This window comes from Hakea prostrata, chromosome 5 (assembly GCF_041222555.1).
Source record: "Hakea prostrata isolate BN-2017 chromosome 5, UWA_Hpros_2, whole genome shotgun sequence".
NCBI classification, from domain to species: domain Eukaryota; kingdom Viridiplantae; phylum Streptophyta; class Magnoliopsida; order Proteales; family Proteaceae; genus Hakea; species Hakea prostrata.
In genome coordinates, this window is record NC_142604.1 from 25,024,218 (window position 1) to 25,031,058 (window position 6,841).

Genomic DNA, 6,841 nt, shown 5'->3' on the forward strand with positions numbered 1-6,841 from the left:
CAAGAAGTATTATCAATAGAAAGGGAGTAGAATTTTCTGATATTCTTGAAGAAATTATTTCTATCCACCATTGTCACCAAAAGATTCTTCTTCAAATTGCGCAAAAGGTCTTTTTCATCGAACTAGTTTTCTGATCATGCTTTCTAAAGCTGATCCAAGATCATTCCTTCCGAGGGTGATCCACTGATCCCGGCTTTCCGAAGTCAGGCTCTAGTAAGCCAGCCTTCCAAGGCCTAATTATGCTAGTTGATCACGGATCATTCCTTCCAAGGGTGGTCCCGACTTTCCGTAAGTCAGGCTCAAGTAGCCAGCCTTCTGAGGCCTGGTCATGCTTTCCAAAGCTGATCACAGATCATTCCTTCCAAGGGTGGTCCCAACTTTCCGTATGTCAGGCTCAAGTAGCCAGCCTTCCGAGGCCTGGTCATGCTTTTCGAAGCTGATCACGGATCATTCCTTCCGAGAGTGGTCCCGACTTTTCGTAAGTCAGGCTCAAGTAGCCAGCCTTCTGAGGCAACCTCTAGAGGCACGATGCTAGCTTAATCATGGATCATTCCTTCCTAGGGTGGTCCCGACTTTCCGAAGTCAGGCTCAAGTAGCTAGCCTTCCAAGGTAGCCTTTCGATCAAGGTCAGAGGAGTTGATCAAAGGGATTTCTCACAAAACATGTTATATTGAAGATTCTAATTAAATTTTATCTGTTAATTTTTCCTAAGAATACTTCATCAGCAACTGATTAAAGATATAGCAACGGATCAGAAATACAACAAGAGGTCAGAAGTATAGTGTGTGATCAGCTGTGCAACAAGTCAAGGATTGCTGCCACTTTTCATGTTTATGATCAACGTTGCAAAGGTTCACTTCAAAATATTATTTAATCAAAGCCACAGGGAGCAAAAGAAAAGAAAGGGAAATTCTATTGATAAAAAAAAAAGGAGATTAACAAAGTCAAAGCCATTGTATCAAAAGGTTAACAAAAAGGTATGTTAAAAAGACAAAGGAAAATATTCACTTAGACATCTGGGTTTGCTGGTGGACTGCTATCAGTAGCAATATTCTTATCATCTTTTGGAGGCGACTCATCATCATCATCATCATCATTGGAAGAATAATTGTTGTCAGAGCTGACAGTCTCATCTTTCTCAAAATCCACGTCATCCTCATCATTAGCATCTTCTGAAGAACTATCACAGAATCTGGATGCTTTAAATTTCTGAGATCAATAAACTTTCTAGATGGGAGAAACTCTGGAGGCAACAGCTTGAAATCCACATTGGGGCAAATTTTTAGAATTTCAAAAAAGATTTGATTAGAACAGACCTTTACCACGTTCTTGCATAATCCAAGGAAAGCTGGATTATCTCCTACCTCCTCCATTGATGAGGTAACTAAACTAAGGACAACCTGATGTTCATCATGAATTCTCTTCTTTTCTAGTTCAAATCTTTTCCTTTCTGATTGTATGTCTTCAAGCATAGAAGTTTTATCCTTCAGAGTCTCATCCAAAAGAACATTCAGATTTTCTTATTCTTTAGAAATCAAATTTAAAAAGACCTTGAGATTATCTTTTTCTGCAGAAGCCTCACAAAACCTCAATCCCAAATTGTTGTTTTGATATTCCAAATCAGATTTTTCCTTCAAAACTGAATTAAAAGCTTTCTAATGATACTCGTGTGCCAGCTCCCAAGTCTGCTGTTAATTTTTCAGTCCTTTCAAGCTTCTCTAGGAGCTCACTTTTCTCTTTCTCAAAGCCTTTCAACCAAGCAAAAGCCTTGGCTTATTTTTCTCTAAGATCATCTCTCTCAATTGTAGCAAGTCTAGCCCTTTCCAGAGCATCATTCTTTAATATTTCGATCTGTAGAAGCTCATCTTTGTGGTTTAAAACAGAGATCCTTAAAAGAGAAACTTCTTCCTGCAAGTCAGTGCATAGGTCAGAGCAGAGTTGGAAATCATTTTGTAAATCATCTATTTCATTGCACAAATCCATCTCTTTGAATTGAGCAGCTGTCAATTTTCTCTCTGAAGATTTCAAACTATTTTTGGGTTCTTGTACCTCATCGATCAGTTCAAAATTCCTTTTGATCAGATTGTCATTTTCCATGGAAAGAGTTTTTTCTCTTTCCAATACTTCAGAGAAAGCATTAAATGCAGCACCAAAACATCTGCAAGCAAAATAATAAGGACCAAATAAAATGAATTAAAAATCACCAATAAATCAATTTCAAAAAGAGAAGTAGAAATTAATTCCTTACCCCCATGCATGAGAGTAAAGATCAGGATCAGTCATACGAGTTGTCTCTCTTTTATCACGTGGGATTCTACCCTTTGTTCCCCATTCACGGGCAACTTCCCAGTTATGGCTAGCTGTATGGTTCTCCTTCAAGTTCCACTCAGGATTAAAATGATTCCCCGAATCAGCAACACTCTGGGTATCATCTAACTGATCAGGAATTGGGTGAGGATTGGCGGCCTCAATTATATCATGAGGACCAACATTTACAGCCGCATCATTCGAGTCAACTTGCATATCAAAATTTCCGGCTGCAATGTTCTCCTGGTCTCCAAGACCAATTGGAGGACCAGCTAGCACATTGGCTTCAGGGGGAGCAACATTAACCTCAAGGGGAGCTGCATCAAAAGCTTCTTCATTTGGTGGGATGTTTTGGGCATTTTCTTCATCAATAACAGGAGCAATACTAATGTCTGGAACAACATTATTCACAGTAGGATCTTGTAAGGGGAAAGCAAAAGCAGGAGTATCATTCACAACAACATTCTCATTTGAGGAATATTTTCAAAAATATTCTCTCTAACAATAGTTTCCAAAAAAGGATCAGGCACAGAAATATTCTCATCAAACAACTAATCAACAATTTGTTTAATAATGTCACCGGCGCAGTGAGCAAGGATATCTTCAGCAATTTTCTTCAAATGGTCAAAAGATTAATCAGGAATTTCCTTACCTTGATCTTCATTCTCAACCATTTCTTCTGGGAGAATAGAAGCATCATGGGGTAATTCAGCTGATGTAGGAGGAGTGCAAACTTCTTTCCTGGGAGGAAGTATAGGCTCTACAATTTCTTCAATAATATTATCAGTAGCAGTGGGGGCTTCATCCTGAAGATCACTTTTTTCAATAGGAATTTCAGCAGGAACGGAGCCAGATTCTTTCTTCTTTCTTTTCTTGGGACCAGACAATTCCTGACCAGAAGCAGGACCTGTAGACCGGAGTCTACATCTCAAAGTGCTGGAGGTCCTGGAGGTTCTTGTCTTTACAGCAGGATTGTCACTAGCGACTATTTTGACAAACTAAACATCAGGATTTTCTTCACCAGTTTCTTCTCTAACAGTGTCTTCTGGTGCCTGGTTTGTTTTTCCCGACCCAGGCGGAGATTTCTTCTCAACAATCTTTTTCTTGGAGGGTTTTTTATGACTACGGTCACTGGAAGGACGGATGGCAACATGCTTTCTCTTCTTAACAGATTTTTCAAGTTTGAGATCAGGCTTCTTTTCTTCTGAAGCGCCTTTCAAAGTTCGGAGATGCTAGGGACTTGATGAACAATAGTTCCTATATATATATATGTATATGTAGAGAGTGAAAATAAGGTCAAAAAGAAGACAAAAAGTTATATTAATAAAGGGTCTGACAAGATAAAGATTTCAACTGACCTGCAGGATGATTTGGGGGCTGAGCACAGTAACTTTAAGATTATGAAGGATGGTTTGGTTATCAAAAAAATTGCGATTTTACATAAAAGATGAACCACATATCAATGTTCGAGTTAATGATGATTTGACAACCTGAGGTTACAGTTTTTGAAAATCATAATTTTTTGGGAAAAGTTATAAGATATTGATCCAATGACGATTAGCTACGTGGAAGAGGAGATATAAAGGTTAACATGGAATATCAAGAGTCGATATCCACGGAGGAAAAATATGAAGAAAATCTTTATTGAACGATCCTGATTCAACATACATAATCTTCTAGCCAGAGTCAAATACAATATTCTGGAGTTGCTTGGAAGTAAGATTCAAACCTCTTGACCAGAGTCTCGTATGAGTTTGACCTAATCAGCAGGCTTGGGGGCTCATGTTGAGACTAAAATATCCCAATCCCAATTTAGGCCGGTTCTCTCTAGACCAATGACAATTCGATTGGGTTCAATTAATTAAACAAAGTAATCTATGGGTCCACCCAAGATCTACGAAAAAAGGCTAATCATAGCCATCTAGTCATAAGCTACAATCCGACGGTCACAGTTGAAAACACAACAGGCGGGAAAATCTATATAAAAAGGAGCAAAGAACTCGTCGAAGGTAAGTCTCTTAGATCAATCCAAACATTGGATTCTTTTCCTGGTTTTACTCCATTAGAACACCTCAGAAGCTCCTTTGAGCTCTGAAGCATTGTCTTCATAAATCTGACTAGACCGTCGGAGACGCGATTCCGATCAAGACGATCGGCTCCGTTTCTCATTGGTGTTTCATTTTCCAGGGAACGAGAGACTAGTGGAGGAATCAAACGAATCAGATCGATCCAGATCTGAAGAGCTTGGTGCGAAGATTACGGTTCAAGATCTCCGACAAATTTAGGAACAACACTAGCCTATGTTTGTTTAGGGTTTCTTTGGTAAACTTTGAATCTATTATTTGGCTTTTCTCCAGAGTTTTACGAAGTTAACTAAGGTATGGACGTTCGTTTACAAATAACTAAATTACAAGTTTGCTAATATTGGAATTGAATTGCATGATCATTCTACTATTTTTAGGACTTGTTTGTAATTATATTGCTACTATAACTACAGTAGGACATTGCTCATGTAATTCACTTATTTATATTGAATATGAATGATTGGTTATTACTCATGTGAATGGTTTATCAGTATGATTATGAATGACTGAATTGAGATGTGATTGCCTAAGTTGTAAATGGGGAATGGGGAATGTCTTTTTGACATTTCTCTCTTTGGACACCAGTGGAGGTGGTATGGGACGCTTTCCTATGGTGCCCCTTGACGCTTTCCCTAATTATTGGTTGACATACCTAAGGCTTGTCTAGCAGTGTTTGGCTAGGATTACCCTATTATATCAGACCCTATCGGAGGGGAATTGAGACCAAGTGACTCGTGGCAGCAATGGGGATTTGTGAGCGCTCAAGACTGGCAATCAACCTGTGAGAAGACATAAATCACATTGTGATGGGCCATTCATTGGTAGGGTTGCATTTAGTACACTTGGGCTCATGGGCGCTCAAGATTGTAACCAACCTGTGAGGGGACATGAGATCTTCTCGTCTATTATTTGTGGACGACCAATAGGGTTAAGAGTCCGTAGTCCGAGTTGGTTAATGCCATAGGATACGATGACTCTAGTGGGCAAAATACTGAAAAGGATCGCGAGAGGCAAGGAATGGAAGTATCTAACCCTAAGTTGATATAACTAAGTAGATGACTTGCATTGGGCTAAGATTAACCCTAACATGCGCCAATACTCAGACCAATGGTGGTGAGCGATAGTGTTGACTTAAACCCCAGCCATGGAATGTTCGAGAGGGATGCAGGACCCAATTACCACCGAAGAACCTAAGATACCGAGACGCTTGAGGGAGAGTGATTTGAGACCTACCCAGAGGAGTATGGTGCCATGATTTAAAGCATGTCTACCACTAGAGACCAACATACATAGAGTTAGAAGCATACTTGCATATTTGTCTTATATCATATTGCATCCTGTATGTTTTGCTATCATGTTATATGAGTTGTTTGTGGAATGAACTCCCTTGCTGAGTTCTTTTGAACTCATCCTTTTTGGAACAAATTTGTTAGATCTTTCTACAGGTACTGATGATTATAAGAACCAGTACTACGAGACCATATCGGATGACTCATACGGTTCCCAAAGTGCTAACTGTTATGACTAAAACGGTGAAGACTACCAGTGTGAAGATGGAACTTATCAAGATTAGTCGGACTTTGTTGCTTGTGTGTCGGCGTTGGGATACTGAAGTCTTTACGTTTGGAGATACCTTTTATAGATTTGAAGAGACTTATAGAGCTTCAAAAACCCTAAAAACCCAAAAATTACATATAAGCCCCTGTCACTAGGTAGTTACTTGGCAATCTAACTTTTCTCTCAAGCCTCTACTAGAAGTCATCTCCACCCTCCATCTGATCAGATGTGCATCTAAGGACTTTGAAGCATCCACTATCTCTTTAGGTATGGATCAGCTATATAACCCAACACAATGCTTGGGCAATGGTAAGACTTGAACACTCTAGCCATTACTCCTCTATAATCATTCTTGAAAAACATTCCTTCCTTCGTCTCCTCAAGCATTTATTCCTCAAGAGGAGTCTCTGGTTTTCTTACTTGGACTGATTTAATTATTGGAGGTGGCTTTCCATCCCCAAAGACAGCCCACTCTCACCATTGTTTTAGTCTTAGGAACCAGATCCAGATCAAGAACGAACCAAGGAGCTAAGAGAACATTTTTCACCCCAACAAGAACCGTCTTCAACTTGGGTTTGAAAAATAGAGATTTAGTATTAGATGGAGCAATTGATGAAGAAAAAAAAAGAAAGCAATGGGGATTTGGGAAAGGGTCTGATTTTATAAATTAATAAACTTTAACCCCCTAAAAATGTAAATAAAAAATAATATTTACAAGTAAACCCCATCCATTTTATTCTCAACCGTTCAATCCTATTTTGATTACGTATCACAATTACCACTGGTGGCAACTGCGGCAAATAAAAATCCAACTTAAATAGCAAGCGCAAGCATGTGGCAGCTGCGGCAAATAAAAATCCAACTTAAACAGGAGCTTGTTAGCGTTGGAGCAG